The sequence below is a fragment of the Poecilia reticulata genome, chromosome 9 (genome assembly GCF_904066995.2).
Source record: "Poecilia reticulata chromosome 9, P_reticulata-male-v2, whole genome shotgun sequence".
Lineage (NCBI taxonomy): Eukaryota > Metazoa > Chordata > Actinopteri > Cyprinodontiformes > Poeciliidae > Poecilia > Poecilia reticulata.
The window spans coordinates 15413614-15430932 of record NC_088838.1 but is presented as its reverse complement, the minus strand read 5'-3'; the positions used below and the strand labels follow the sequence as shown (position 1 = coordinate 15430932).

At 38.8% G+C, this 17319-nt stretch overlaps 1 protein-coding gene across 3 annotated transcripts in view; it reads right to left on the bottom strand.

The window, feature by feature from the left end:
• Positions 1–17319, bottom strand: part of rhobtb4 (Rho related BTB domain containing 4) — a 46724-nt gene that overhangs the window by 26680 nt on the left and 2725 nt on the right. The window lies entirely within an intron of this gene.

Genomic DNA, 17319 nt, shown 5'->3' with positions numbered 1-17319 from the left:
TTGTTGTTGCCCCAGCTGATTTCACCAGAGACACGCCCCCACGGCATTGCGTCACTACCCAGGACGCCAAACTCATCCTGTGAGGCGTTCATGTTTGGTAGGAAACTGAAGTTTTCAGCGAACATCGGTTGTTCTTTTCCGTTCTAAAAAAGCAGTTGTTCGACAAAATCCACTAAATAAAGAAAAATAAAACCATACCTTAATGTTTGTGATTATTTATAGTACCTAAGTCATAATTGTCTTGAAATTTTAAAGAGTATCAAGCAGTGTTCTTCAGGCTCATATTGACTAAAAGATATATGAAAGGGGTCTTTCAGTTTAATACACCAAAATTCTACTCAACTCAGTTTATTTAGGTAGCCCAAATCCATAAGAAATGTTACCTCGGTCACTTTACAAGACAAATAGATTTGAGTGTACACACACAACATATCAACCCAATCTTAGAGACAGATTCAAAGTCATACATTTCAATTCAGTCCTTCTTGCAATATTATGCAGTCAGTTATTTGGCGACAGACTGCGCTGAGTCATTAAGGACAGCAACCCGTCCTCATGTATGTTTAAAATCTTGTTTGTTTTCCTTCAGTTTAGTATCTACAGTCACATTCAATAGAGTACTATTGAAAAGCTTACTTACTTCTGTAACTCAATTCTCAAAGTTAAATACATAAAATAAATTAATTACACTACGACTGATGTTTTCATTTAAGACTGGAATGTTACACCAAACCAATAAAACATTTTAATGACATAATTTTAAAAATATAACTGTATGTTTAGCTATCCATTAATCCATTATCTAACACGCTTATCCTTGTGGATTCACCAGGGGGGCTGGTGATGAACAATTTCCTAGAAGATGGCTGCTCTGAGTTTTCCACCAGATTATGGGACTTCAAAATGAAATGCCACATTTATTTGGTTTAAAACAAGGAATGCACCACTTGCAGTCAATGTCTCAGATATATGTATGTGGTGCCTCTTAAACACTTCAAGGTTTCAAAGAAAAGCAGGGTGCAGGAAACAATCACATTGTAAATAACAGGTTGCATCCATTGCCATCATTCACGGGCAAAGCCGAGGAATTTGTATAGCATTATGGTTATTTTGAGCACTCATTCATAGCAACTACCCCATAGCAACGAGTTACTTATAGTGAATCCAGCAAAGTCGCACATAATAGGCAGATCATTGACTGGATCAGGGAAAGTCCCGCATTTCCTTAGTCCCTTCCTAGGATCCGGGAATTAATTTCTGGAATGTTAAGCAGCAACAAAACAATAGAAAAAAAACATTTTTTTCCTTGTCACCAGGCAACAGAAATTGCTTTCAGGCGAGGAACATTGCATTAATTTAATCTGTGGTTTAATCAAATCAAAACAGCAGCTTTCAATAAAATATGCATGTGGGTTTTTTATTGTAACCTAAAATAATTACCTGTGAATATCCTGCAGCGTTTGGTCATATGTGCATCTTGTTTAGAGGATCTCTTAACTTTATTCAAATATCCGAGTGAGACTGAAGACAGACATCTACTGGCAGATACTGGTACTGATCACAGGGAAACAAAGGAGGCGTCAACTGGCAATGCAACAGCAGCTTCCATTTTTGTAGCAGATCCTGGTGTGGATTAGTGTTCAAGTCAAACTGTCATTAGTAAATAAAGAATTGTCATATTATAGCACATCAAAAAAAAAGATTTTTTTTGATGTGCTTGTTTGCATAATTCATTGCATCCCTTTTTGCTCACAATATGCATATCTTATTGTAATAATAGCTGCGTAGCAAACAATTTGTACAATCAGTATCAAAATAAGCAGGGCTGAAGCTAAATGTGCTGCTAGGCATTTCCATTTTTTAATCTCCTTGTCCAATGTTGTCTAGTAACCCTGAGAAAATGCTGCCCCCTGACCTAGCTGGCATGGTCAGAAAAGAACAGCATGAAAGATGGGCAGGAATGCTGATAGAAAGCAGGGGTTCAGCACCGCTGGCACTGAGAGGGCTTAGAGCCGTGGACAGGCAGCCCCTTTTGTTGGAGAGCAGAACTTCTGTGAGAACTCTTGAGCCGCACAGTCTGAGGTGATGTCTGGCCTTTTCAGCTACAGTGGGACAAAAAAAGGCTGCTCCTTTTTCCCATCGGTTTTATAGCTCTTTTATGGACTGAGTGGGACATGTGCTCCCATAGATTTTACACCGGGCCGTGGTCATTCTTTGGCATTTTGGTGTCGGGATAAAAAAGTGTCTTTATTGCTACACAATTTTCCCGTGGTTCAAACTGAAAAGGTCACACCCTGAAATTGATTTAGTTCAATTAAATATCAGTTTCAAAATGGCTCATTAATGCTTGACCAGCTGTGAATGAAGGTGTGGCTGGAGAAGAAATGAATATTTGTGTGAGGAGAAAATAAAATAGACATCTCTAAAATACCTCGGTGTCATTTTGTGAGCTTTTAAAAGGGAAACAACTCACCTCTTCGGGAAAATGGTGAATGGAAAACAACCATAAAAAAAAAATTGTGATTTTAAAACACAAATAACCCAATCTATGATAATTATTGCAAAGTGTAAGTAAATGATTAAAGGTTTTCAACATTTATTAAAAAATACAAATCTGAAAAGTGTGGCGTCCATTTCTGTTTACCTGTTCTGATTATTTAGGTTTTTTTTTAGAAACACGTTTTGGTCCAAAATCACTTGCAAGTCTTTCCGTTTGAAGAATAGCTTAAGTTATGTTGAATGGAGAGCATCGGTGAGCAGCAATTTTCAAGTTCTACAAATTTGTAAGTGGATTTAATCTTATACTTTGACCTCACTGTTCGAAAACATCGAAAAGCTTTGATCTAAACTGTAACACTGTAGTTCCACCCGTGTACTTAGACTTGTTAGAAGCTGAATATCCATCCATCTTTCTGTCTCCTCTCACCAGCTGCCTTGTCCCAGCTGAAGAAAGCATACCTAAAGAGTGATCTTGCCACCACCATGTTTCACCTTCTTTCATTATTTGCTAAGTTTTCTACCTGGCTTACAACATAACATACTGCACGCACTTCCTGCCGCTATTACGATTTGTGGAGTGCATGAATAATCGTTGTCATCTCGACTGATTTTCTCACCTGAGCTGTGGATCTTTGCAGCTCCTCCGAAGTTACCATGCTTCTCTGATTATTGTTCTCCCTGCTTGGTTTTTGGCGAGCAGCCGTGGTAGGTCAGTTGTGGCGTATCATTTACCTTCCACTTCACGAGTAAGTGTTTTGTTTTGGTCTCCCAGACTCAATCAAAATAACATACTTGGGAGTTTTGTGAAAAGGATGAATATCTTTGCAAAGCACTGTAGCTGATACATGCCTAACAACCGACTTTTTAGTTTGCAAACTTATATGCAAAAGTCACTACCTGTTTACTTTAGCTGGTATAAAGTGAAAACATTGTTTTCATTACTGCACAGGCAAGGTTCATCTGAAGCGTTTCGGATGATCTCATGAGTTTATCCATCACCAAGAACCAGATATCATGTAGCATTTTAATGGCCAAGGAGCATTCTAGGAGAACATGTTCACCCTCATCTGATCCCCCTCCTGCCCGCTCCCCCACTGACCCTGCTCTCACCCCCACAGCTCCCCCAAACCTCCAACAGGTCTACTCACCCCCTTCTGCCCCAGCTCTGTGCTGGAACTACTCTAAAGCTGTCAAAACACCCAGCTTCTCACACTCCCTGTGTCCACACACCATCCCAGAGCTTTAGCAAATACACACACACACACGCACTCAATAAAAACAGCCTCCATGCAGCCCATTCACTGCACCAAGTAGGTCAGAGCTGCAGTGGGTCTTCCACACACACCCCTCATCACTGTGGAACTGATAACAATATCAAAGATGGAATTGTACCTCCAGTTTTGAAAATACACATATACAGAGGGAAAGAGATGGACAGAGAGAGAGAGAAAGAAAAAAAAAGAAAGAGAGAGAGTTAGAGCACAGATAGTATGTCTTTCAGGGTATCATTTTACAAGTCAGGTTTGGGGAAAATTTTGTTTGTTGGCTTGTTTTAAAGAGGGAAAGAAAGAATATGAGGCATGAGCGCTCCCTTGCTCACTTAAAGGGAAATTTTAGAGGTCAAATGTTAAAGGTGAAAGTGAAATGGTTGGAAAAAAAAAACATAATCTTGCCATAAAAAATAAAAATACCAAATAATCAGAAAAGGAAAGACAGTAAAATTAATATATGCACTGAAATTCAAACACATCTGCCTGGATCACACACACACACACACACACACACACACACACACACACACACACACACACACACACACACACACACACACACACACACACACAGCAATCAAACACAGATACACAAACACTCTATTCAGATATGGAGAAGTGACTGAGTGTTGCCAGAGCCAGCACCCTGTCATAAAACTGAGTGTGTTTTGGCAATGGGTGATGAGCATGTTAGCAGAGTGTGAGTTAAAGTGAAAAATAATTCAGTGCTAGATAAGGTCTAAGAGGAAGTAGAGGAAGCCAGAGGCTGATCATATTGTTTACTTGAAGCATTATCAGCAGCCTGCTGTTTTTTTGCACTAGTGTCTGGTAAACCTCTGTCTGACCAGCTGCTGTTACCTCATTATGTCCTGATGAAGTCACTGCATTCCTCATCGTGAAAATGAGCGCAAACTCTGCAACATTATGAAAGGTAAGACTTAGACATACACGTTCAGCCATTCAAGCACCATTTTTAGGATATGGGCATTTAGCCCAAAAACCCAACATTGTAACTGAATAGAGAATTTTATTTAGCCATCACATAAAGAGTCCTTTTTTTTATCTTAGCCTCACGCTCAATATTGGAGTTTGGGAAGAAAATTAATCAAATTGCACATAAAAGAGTAGTTGGCAGAAGCACTAACAAGGAGATCTAAGATTAGTCTATCTGTAGTGCTCTTTGCATTATCGCATGAAAGTAATAAATTTTATCGCAACACAAAATAGTATAATTTAAGAATTTTAGGGGGACCTCAGAGAATTCAATATCACTCGGTGAGATGTTCAATGCTTGGTATGTTGTTTTATGAACTAACTCTGCTTTCCTGACCTGTCTGCTGAGTTTATTTGCCTTCATTTTTGTTCACTGCTATTTTCTAGCAAACCTATGAAGGCCTCCATAAAACAGCCGGGTTCATGCTGAGACTAAATTAGCAAGAAGTGAGCCCACCAATTAGGTGTCTTCTTAAGAGAGTTGGTTGTGTTTAGTTTTATTTAGTACAGCAAAGTAAAAGGTGCACAGAAAACTTTCAGAGATTATTTGTAAAAAGATTTTTTTTTTTAAAATAGGAAGTCTGTATCATTTTTCTTCATAACCATGCAATATTTTGTGTTTATCTGTAGTAGTATGTAGTGTTAATGGGACAAAATGTGCAATATTTTAAATTCAACAAAGTCTTTTCGAGGCACTTTAAATATTTATTTCGATATAAAAAATTTATTTTTAGTATTATTTTGTGAAATATTTTTCCTTATAAAGTCAAGAAAATACTGACTTCCAGGCATTCACACTTGAGAAAACTTGAGTTTGAGTTTTCCCAGACAATAACGACGTGATGTATGATCAGCCATAAATTTCTTCTGGTGATGATAGGGTCATGATGAGGAAGTATGTGAGGAATGCAGAGTGGCTTCAAGTACAAGCCCAAAGTCTATGAGGCTAGCAGATAGCAGATGGAGGCCAGGATAAATTAGAAGAAAAGGAGCATAGCTGCTAGAATTTAACTTTGATGAGTTCAACTTAAATGTTTCTCAGTGTGATCCTTAGAAACACTGCCTGGAGAGAACAAGAGGTGCTGTACAGTTTACCCTGTCCTTCAATTGCAGCACTAAATCTTAAATAATAACTCAGTTTTGGGGCATATGCGGTCTAAACAGTCATCATCAGACAGCCCCACCCACCCGACACACATATCAAATCAGCCTGTGGGTAGTACGTGGGACTCAAATGAGAAATTTGAGATTTACAGTTGCTGAATTGTTTGTGTATTATTTTAAATTGTAAGCCTTTTAAGTTAAACCTATCTGACTGAGACAACAGATTGCTTGAGATGCATATTAAGATTTTAGGGTGCAAAAGATTTGAATCTAAGTTTTTTTTTTCAGTCTTTCTTGAAAAGAAGACAGCTGAAATAAATCTGCCTCCGAGTTATATCATATCCAAGATGCGGCCCAGGCGTGCCCTGCAGTGCTCGAACACATACTCATGATAGACACTGTACTGTTTCTCAGCCTTAAATAAAGCGTACACCCCGATGAAAATCTCAAGATCAGAAAAAGGTTACAATTTTTTAATGCTGTCTATTGATTTAAAAAAAATTATCAGATTAATACACATATTAATCACATTAATGGTGATTAACCACTGTGGCTAAGAAAGCTTGAAATATAAATATGCAAGCAAGTTGTGGTTCTTGCAGGAATGCATGAAGCACAAGAAGGGATGTTACCTTCAGAGCTATTAAAGCCCATATCTGTAATCTATTCTCTCACAGATGCCATCAGAGTTAGGGCTTTAATTTGGCTCAAGGGTCTGCCTCTGTCTTCACGGACTGTCCACTGGATTCACCAATTGGTAACGTGATTTTTGGTGAGGGTCCACAACTTGACATTTTAGCTCTGACCCCATCAGGATCTACTAAGAAATTCAGAATGATTTCTATGCTCAACATCGACATCAAAGGTGCTTTTCAAAGTTGCAGAGCTCAACAATGCAGCCATGTTCCAGGACAGAAAGTGTTGTTGCCCTTGCAATCAGGGGTCATGACAGAGTGAATGCCTGAAAGGAGGTGGAATGACATCAAAATGACTCTATTAGTTTTGTCTCTTGCTCCTGCTTCCTGGTTAAGGTTCCCCAAGCTCAAAGTGAGAATATGTGTGGTTTATTTTCTGGTTTTAAGATTTTAATCAGATGTGTGAGAGGGGAAAAAAGAAACAGGTACCTCAACTTCCCTTTCTAGGCCATGCCTTCAAGATAATAAGCTCTCAATCAGACACACATGCGCATCTCTGCTAGATGGAGACACAAAGGTCAGTAGAGGTCCCTCATAAGCTGTGGCTGGCAAGTGTCAGGGCTAATCTTATTAAGACTCTCTTCACCTGTTTCTCTAAACTCTTAAAAGTGATCGAGCTTAAAAACTGCCACTAATTATTTTTTGCAACCTGAAGAGATTCTCTAAAGTCAAGGTTGGCGGAATGATGTTTGAGTCAATGGGCTTCTTATTATAATAGATATTTATAAATCTTACAATAAAAATGGTAAACTCAGGAATTGCTTGGAAGAGGTGTAAACAAGAAGGAGGGTGAATATTGTAAAGGAAAAAAAAGATTTCAAATGCCACAGGACGTCAGTACGGAACTATTTATGGGTTAGATGACTGAGTGACTGAGAAGGTCTTAGGCCGTTACAGAAAAAAGGATGAGCCATGTGTTTGGGTCAAAGGATGGAGAGCTGAGATCAGGAAGCAAGTAAATAAACCGGAGATCCAGGTGAAGGGTCAGAGAACCAGCAGGGTGAAGTAAGGTCAGAAGAAGTGAATCTTGTAGCGAATATTCCTTTAATGAAAGTCTGAGCTGAACTAGTTCTGTGCCTGATGGAAAGCTTCCACTTGAAGCTAATGCTATGCATTGCAATGTAAACTATAAGTGCGTTATTGACCAGTGCATTAACAGCAGATCAATATGTGATGAACAACAAAGTCTTGTGTAGGTGAGTTACCTCGCTGCAATTTGCTTGTAAATCTTTCTGAACTGAAGTTCATTGTTTAACCTTTGACACAGAATCTGTGATCATTTGATGAAAAGAAAAATGTTGAAAGATAGAAAATGCTTTTCATTTGCAGAGAGAACGTGACAAAAAGAAAAAAGTAAGACAAGATCTTCTCAGCACAGAAGAGAAAAAAAACAAGACATATTTGTAGTACATCCGAGTTTAAAAAAAAATCTATATTAAATTACATGGAATTGTGAAAAGTACTGACCAAAGGAGCAATTACCTTGAGGAGAAGGAAAAGTTGTGAAGAGTGCAACGTATCTAACCTTCGCACAGGTCAGTCAGTACTCTCAAAACAGCCTGATCAAACAGAGAGCGAAGCCAAGACAAACACCTCTGGACTGCAGTCTGGGATAGAAAAGCAGAACTCAAGCCTTGCTGAAATCGTCCTGTATGAAGTTACTTCAGACCCAAAAACTGTAGCATTTCAGAACTTCCACACGGCTCTTTACACCTTAAAATGAAATACCTCTCTGTATCTATCTATCTATCTATCTATCTATCTATCTATCTATCTATCTAAATAGTTCTACGGACAGACAGATTCATATGTATAGCTATATATAGAGAAACATAAAACTCTATTTAGAAATATATAAAGATACTTTCCCTACTGTGTAGCTCTACATCCCTATTGTACAAATTCAATATCCATCTCTCGTCTGAGCTGTTGCTCACACACACAGAAATAGAGGGGAGAGGAAGTGCAAGAGTGTAAACAGCAAAAATCTCAGAGAGACTGAGACACAAATAAACCATTTTACGGCGAGACAAGGTATAACAGGAAGGTCCCCTTTTTGTGTGTTTACTTCAAATAGCTTGCAAGCTGTTTGTCCATTCACTAAATTGAGTTCCTCATATTGTATTCCAATGGAGCAAACAAATAACAAATCTATTGTGAGATGAAAAGCATTTATCTCAAAAGCAATGCGCTTCAATTTTATTCAAAGAGGCCCTGAGTGGATTTTGTAATCCCATTTTTTTCTGTGAATAATAAAGAAGGAAGTAATCCTTCAGATGGCCTAAAATAAATATAAAAAACATCCCAATACAATGAAATGTAATACCTTCGATTTGGATCAGCTGAAAGGGAATTATCCTGTGTCTCTAATTTAAGATCTACCTACAAGTCTACACAGCTGATACACTGAGCATGATGTCCTAAAAATAGTGCAATGGAAAAATCTATACTAGTGTCCAGTTATGTCTGTTCTGCTGCGTCGTGCCATAGTTTACAAACAGCTTGACATGATCATCTCACACTGTGGCCACATGTCATTTATTTGCCATTGAGCAGTGCACAGAAACATGTTTGAAATATTTGAAAGAGGGCAGAGGGTAGGAAGTGCTGACCATCGGTTTATTATTATCAACACTTTTAATGTGGTACAAAATTTCCTGATTGTTGCCATGAAGCCTTTTGTAATCTTTGGAGTTTAAAATCAGACTGTAATGTCTAAAATGGGAATGAATGCACCTGCCACAGGGCTTATAAACTGACCCTTCTTTTGGAACCAAATAGAGTTTCTTATTTATATTAAAAAAATGACTGAGCAGCATATGACCTCATATGCTGTAAAAGTGGGGCTGCTCCCAGGTACATCCAAAAAAAAATCACATAGAATATTTACAATGTTATTAAAAAAGCTCAGTATTTTTTGTCAGTCATTTCAGAAAGTGAAACCCTTCTATTATTTTCACAAACAGATGAGTTTTTAAGCCCAAACATGTGTACTTTAAAGCTTAAAATACAAATTTTAAACCTAAGTTTCTTGTAATTTTGCTAAATGTGGCTTGCAGATAATAAAAATCCAAAATTCTGTGTTTCATAAACTACAATGTTACATAATATCAATAAAAAATATTCTTAATAGAATATACTTTCTGAAAAGTATGTTAATTTCTATCCACACAGTATTTTGTTGGGTCTCATTTTGCATGAATTAATTATTGCATCAGTGCTGTCTGGCATCGAGGCAAGCAGTCTGTGGTTGTGGTGAGATGTAGTAGAAGCCTGGGTTGATGTAATAGCGACTTTCAGTTCGTCTGCATCGTTGGATGTAGTGTCTCTCTTTTTTTTTTTTTCTTGACAATACCCCAGAGCAACTCTATTGGTTTCAGGTCATGTTAGTCTGTCAGCAAACTGACCACTGGTCAATGAATCAACTTTTGGTACTTTTGCCAGTCTGGACAGATGCCAAGTCCTGCTGGAAAATTTTCTGAGCATAGTGGCGCTTGATGCGCTGACTCCAGCGCCGGTCCAATCCTTGGGAGGTTCCCTCAATTTCTTGACTGGATTTTGCTTGAGAACCCTCTCTAGCCTGTTGTTATAATTGTTGCTGGTGAAAACGTTGCTACTCCTTCCACTCAACTTTCTCTGATTATGCTCGGTTGCAGACTCTGAACAACCAACTTCTTCAGCGATGTCCTTTGTGGCTTCTCTTCCTGTGAAGGGTGTTGATGGCTGTTTTGTGGACATCTGTCAAGCCGTCAGTCTTCCCCATGGCTGTATCACTCTGGCTCAGTGAGAGAAAATTTAGAGGCTCAGGTGTTTTTAGTTAATTAGCTGATTAGGGGGTGACAGTACAAGTTTCCAATACTTAACTTTTTCACAACATTAAAATGATCTCAGAATTTGGGAGATAAAAGCATAAAATATTTCACATATTTTTTTGAGATATGCTTCACTTTCTCAAATGTGACAAAAATATATAAAATATATTTGAAAATGAGAATATTTTCAAAATATTCTAATTTTTTGACATGATCAAAAGAACAAAAACCCATACAGAGTTGGCTAAAATGAGCTTCATCCATAAGGAGGCTGGACTCAACCTTGTAGGCAAAGATTTGAAGTTGCACCACCTATAAGAGTTAAGCAGCTGCTCCATTTCATCAACAGAGATCACTGGGGGGGGTTAGACATGTGAGTAGGATGCCTCCTCAGCAACTCCCTTTGGCAGGTTTTCCAAACACATCCCACTGAAGGAAGACCCAGAACTCACAAGAGAGATTAAAAATTCCCTCTGCGGTGAGGAGCCCCCCTAAATGAGCTGGAGATTTTCACTGAGGAGTGGGATGTCTGGATCTTTCTCCTTTGCAAACTTAACTCAAGACAGAAAACAGATGAATGAGGCCTTAATGTCCCGCAATAAACCCCACAGTATTACTTATCGTTCTATCTAAGGGACAGTAAATGGCAATTGACTAGGAAACCTTAAACAGACATAATGGAGCTTAGGATGACTCAAAAAGTCAATATTTCTCCATAAACTGGTATCTGATGGTGTCTAATGTTTCAAAGTTAAGTGTCACCTGATATTTAGTATCATAATGGCTTGCTTGATGAAATATTTATGCTAAAATGTGGGTAATACATTCTACAGTGAGAGACAGAAGGGGGATAAAATGAACAGCAAAGCACTCTGTTTTCAGATTACTGCACCTGGAAAAATTCTACAGATTTCTGTCACCAGTAAATTTCCCAGTTTAAAAATGCATGCTTCATCTTCTATATTCTGAAATTCTTTTAATTACTCAACTTTTGTGATAAAATGAAGTCAACAAAAGTTACAGTATCTCAGATAAGTATTCATACTTCTTGAAGAGTTTGCATTTTGTCACACTGCAATCACAAATCTCTATGTATTTTTGGAGGATTTTATGTGATACAAAAATAGTGCATGATTGTTAAGTGGAAGGAAAACAATAGAGTTTTCAAAATCTTTTAAAAGAAAAACTATCAGTGAATAAGTTATTTAAATTCAGCAGTCTTTAATCACGTCGGAAGTCACTAATATGGAAAATAAAGTCATGCTGTGTTTAACATCAGTGTAAATAAAAATGCTCTTGTTAAATGAGAGGAAAAACCCATATTCATTACACATCACCTGTCTTCCCATAATGAAAAACATTCTTTGGCCACATTGTGGTGGCAGCAGGAAGCTTTTTCAGCAGGGACAAAGAAGTAGATCTGAGCTGACAGATAACTGATGAAGTTAAATATATGAGAATACAACACAAAAACCTGTTGTGTACAGAGTGTACAGAAGATCCTGGACTGGGACAGAATTTTTTTGGGGGGGTGAGTGTGAGGGGTTTGACTTTTTTAGATAAAATCCCCATTAAGAATCTCATAACTGAAGGTAGGTAAGCTAAAAATATCCCATCCATCTGAATGTACGCAGTGAGTCAGTTTCAGAGACTCATTTGGGAGCTAACCACAGAGACCTGACCCAGGCAATCAATGACGAGAATGATGACAGAGCTCTCGTCCTCAGAGTTGCTACCATTGGTTTCCATAACTGACTCATCCATTCAGGAATGTGTGAGAAATGGAGAGAGAGGCTGATGAGAGGGTGTCAGTCAGGTTGCATCAGCACTCTGAAACTGTAAAGAAAAGAAAAAAAAACTGGGCAGACCCACAACAATGTATGAAAATAGCAGCTAAGGGAAACACCTTAACTAGCTGATATTTATAGACACACAATCACAATTAAAGTCTTGCGGTTTCATGACAGTATTAGTTAGAGAACAACAAGTCTTACCCTGGTTTATAGGAATGGCACCCTTGGGTGTTTCCTTCTCTGGACATTAGTTTAAAGCCTCCAATACAAGAGCACAGATTAGTGCCCACAAACCGGGTAAAGACATTTACGTCTCATTGTGTCATTGTCATTGTCATTGTAGTTGTTTTGGAGTTAAAAATTTATTACTGTTTGTGTCACTGTGTGTACGTGCTCGGGTGTGTTAGATGACTTTTAAATGCAAGTATAAGCCTTTGCTTCTGTAAAATAGTTTTTTTTATTGAGTTTTCTTTTTCTATGTTGTTAATTTACCAAAATAAAGTTAATCTGAATCTGAATCTTAATCTGTGTCTATGTCATGATATAAAAGCACAAAGAAGGAAGAGTGACTACAGAAATCACTTTTACGTTATTCAAAATTAGCTGTAATTAGTTCCAAAAAAGGACAAAACCCAAGTGATGACATCTAACATGGAGGGTCATCCTCTCAGACACCCTCCTCCCCGCTCGCACGTCTTTCATGGACAATCCCCAAACTCTGATCTTTTACTAACTCTAATATTCCCCTCCAAGCACTGACACTGTCTACGCCGCTGTAGCTGCTAATTGGGGCTCTCTTGACTCTCGGTTAATGAGTTCCGCAGCTTCATTTTAAAGGAAAGCCAGATGGATAGACAGGCAGGCAAGATGGGAAAACAAACAGGAAGATAAGCAGACAGTCAGCCAAGGCTTGCAGGCACTAAAAATGAGAGACGCTAGAGATTACCACTGTGTGAACAACACAGAAGCCTGACATATGGGAGTGTTTGGGACCATGCAGACATGTAAAGGACATGGTGTGTGGGTCAAGTTCCAGGGTCCTGCAGGGGATGCAGAAACACAACACACCTGTTTGTCTGTAATCAATCGCCCTACTGCAAACAAACATGTACAACGTCCACTATCAAAACATTACTTTACTATATATAGCCTGAAATTGAATGTCTGATTGCTCAACACATGTACTCTTGAATTCCTAGTTGGCATTCCCTCAGTCATTTGACGTCGGGGCCAATTCACCCAGGGGGATCAACTTTCTGCCATAATGAGTGAAGCAGATGCTGAAAAATAGAGACCCTGGGATTAAATTGCATATAGGAGTTGCACAAACAAACACACAGGAGGATATATTTGTTGCAGTGCTATGTTTACACAAAATCACATGGACACAAATACAAACAAACATAGAAAGTAGGTACTGCCAAGCAACAAATTTGTCCCACCTTGGTGTTTAGACCATAATGCGCAATCCTTGCTCAGGCACAGACTAAGACACAGCATTTGGTATATAGAACCTTGAAAAAGCGCTTAAGTACAGTCAAAGTGTACATTAGGTCAATGCCTGTTTTGAAACTTTGTTTACTGGTCATCTTCAGATCTCGTCTTCAGTAGTAATTCTAGCTGACCCAATCATCTCTCGGACCTCTCTTAGGCTGTTATTTTAAAATTATGCAATGCAGAAAATGTGGCCAGGCAGAATTTCCTCCGGGTTAAAGTGTAGAATATAAGTTATGCCAAACCAGAGGGGCATGAAAGACACTCACATTCATAAGAAAAGGGAAATCAGTGACGTTTTTGTTTTAGTTAGCTTATTTAGTTTAACATCACCATCAAGAATGAAGACATCCAAATTGTAGCGTTGATCTTTCTGGCATCCAACATAGTATGTACTATCAGCAGTCATGTTGTGTAATACTCCTCCCTCTCAACGAAGGCTTCCTGGACCTCCTGACACAGACCCTCTTTCAGGCCCTGGCCTTACTCCAGCCCAAAGGAGTTTCATCAGCCATAACTTGACGGAGACAACCACTCGTAACTGAACTGAGTTTTCTTATCTACCAGTTCTGGTCTGTCCTGTCCTTGCTCATAATGCGACACCTCCTTATCCACTTCTCTCACCACATAAACTCCTTATGTCTTCACCCACAAGCTGTGAGATCCTGACTTCATCTATTCATAAATTTATGTTTTATATATATATATATATATATATATATATATATATATATATATATATATATATATATATATTTGAATTGTCTTTGTGCTGGGGACATTTGGCACTTACATGTATGAACCCCAAACCTTCACAAAAGTACCTTGAGGCTATCTCCTTCAACAACTAGAAGGTCAGCCATTTTGAATAGAGCTGAAAACCAAAACCTATACAATCATGAATTTTTTGAACTCCTGTCAATTTGAATGTTTCCATGTTCCTCACTATATTTATGATATTTGTGGGGTTTAAAGTTATCAAAAGCATCGGTTTTTGGCAGAGTATGCTTGCCTAATGTCAAATTCTGAAATCTCAACATCCATCCATTATCTAAACACACTTTTCCTTGAAGGGTCGCCACGCGGGTGTCCAGTGATCATTGAGCGAGAGACGGAGTACGCCTTGGACAAATTGCCAGTCCATCGCAGAAAATCTCAAGATAAAAGACACATTTTTCACAGATCATCAGAGTCACCCCAAACTTTCCAAGAATTATTCAGATTGAATCTCCAACAAAACTACATTTACAGTCTGATATCACCTGTAAATGCCTGGTTCACTGACAACAGGAAGTTACATATCTTATTAATGTACGGGGCATGGTAAAATGTTAACTACAGCACCACCTTTAAGAGGCATTCAGTTCTCTTGCTGCTTTGACTGATGTAAATTACATTTGGATCACATGTATTTTTCTATAATCAGCAATAGAGTCAAAGTCCAACCAAACCCTACAGGAGGTCAGCCATTTTGGATCAAAGCTTTAATTTTCTTCACACTTGAGACTTGAGATTAACTCTGCTTACCACCTTAAAAGGTTTTTTTTAAAGGCATTGATGATTAAAGCAGTGTTTCTCAATTCCTGTCCTCAGCCCCCCCCTGCCCTGCATGTTTTAGGTTTTTCCCTTCTGTCACACACCTGGATTGAATATTTTGGTAATTAACAGGCTTCTGCAGTACTTGATGGTCATGCAATCATTTGAATCAGCTGTTCTGGAATAGAGGCACATCTAAAACTTGCTGAGCCGGGGAGCCTGAGAACTGGAATTGAGAAGCACTGGACTTAAGTGATGAAAAGGTTGACTCTAAAGCATGTGAGTGTGGCCACGCTTTGAAATCTGACTTCTAAATATCAAAGACGGAACTGCTATACGTCCCACATACAAAATCCAGATAACCACCAACATTTCTGTTGTCATCAAAGTCCACTTCTCACAGATCTACAAGGTATTTGGGGGATTTTCTGTAAGATCATTTAAGTCCTACCTACTTAAAAAAAAAAAGTCTCTTAAAAATTCTTAATCCCGGGACATTCAAACTAAGCCTGATTAAAAATATTAAATTGAAAATATATTTTAATCTAACCCAACCAACCATACATCCACATAAATGTATATTTATAACAGTATAGATTTTTACCCTCACCCCACTAAACTGATAGATTGAATGTAACTTTTAAATAATTACATTTTATTTTATTTAAACAAAGAAGAAGGAAGAGGAGTGGTGCAAACAACATGTTTTGTATGATTTTTCTTTTATATTTACAGTCATGTCCAATCTGGAAATTTCTCCCCTACTGTCTGCTTTTCAGTACCATAGCAACCTCGACACTTACTTCCCCTCAGCCAAAACCCCTTGGTGTCCCTCTTCCTCTGGTTCTGCCCTCCGCTGCCCTCCCTTCTTTCTCTTCTCCACAGCTTGGTTTCTGTTTTATTTGTTTCTCTCCTCCTCTCTTAGCACCCTGCCCCGGAGTTCTTTCGACAAACTTGACCAGCTTTCCGTTCTTTCCGTACACAACTTCTGCTCGCTGACATCTCGTTTAAGAAAGAAGCAGCCAGTGAGAAACAAACTCTCTTTGCCATCACCTCTTCTTCTTTTTCTTGTTATTCTTTGCCCCCTCTCTCCCTTTCCTCCTTTCAGGACTTGCTAAACAGGACGAACATCATGTGGTTCGGGTGAGAAAGGAGGACGCTTGTGAGCGATGACTATGAGTCTCTGTTAGATACTTTTGGCTCTTCAGCGAACACTGGCCTCTGCAGAACTCTGCATGCATCTAAGGGACTCTTTTTCAGAATGCAACCTTAATAATTACAACTCACCACTGCTGCAAATCCGTATTTATAATGCAGAATAAGCCAGGCAGAACTGCAAAACCGATTTGAGGCAAGCACTAAAAGACACCCCGCATGTGTGTGGGACATTGATCAGCCCTCACAAAGACTCTTCTTCTTATTCGGCTCCCAGCTGTGTGAACTTGGCTCACTAGATGGCTATCCAGCAGCCAGAAATGTTTGGTGTGTAACCCCAACTGGAAAGCCCCACTCATACCCACCCAGCCACATGCACATGCATACACAGAGGCGCTTCAGAAACAACATGTTACTATGAGCAAGGGGCAGACAGAGGGACGGGCCTCACCCCAAAGAAAGAATGGTTTAAATTCCACAGCTGATAGAAAAACACTGAGGAGTGGGCCGGAACGGAGGAACTGATGTCAGCTCTCTCGAACCATCCCCACACCCACTCCATTTTCGGGGCTTTGCGAGGAAGGAATGATAAAGGCAGAGAGAGGCGAGGGGAAAAAAATCCAGGAAATGTCATGCAGGCAGCAGGGATATATGTGTTTTGGCTGTTGTCACAGATACAGAGTTTCCTTCCAGGCTTGGGCCAAAAATTGCAGCAAACACAGAGAGTGACTTCAGGCTGAACTCACTAATGCGTGGTGCAGGTGGAGGAGGGATTTAACTTTGTGTTTAACTAAGCTGAAAAACTAGTTGTTTTGCAAAACTAAAAGGATTTTTTTTTTTTTTTATTGAAGATAAAACACACTTTTGAGGGCTACTTTATAAATCTCATTAGCTTTACGTGATACGTTTCAGAGTAAAATCATTAGACGTGACGTTAAAAAGAAAACTGATCTACATTGACGTTGCA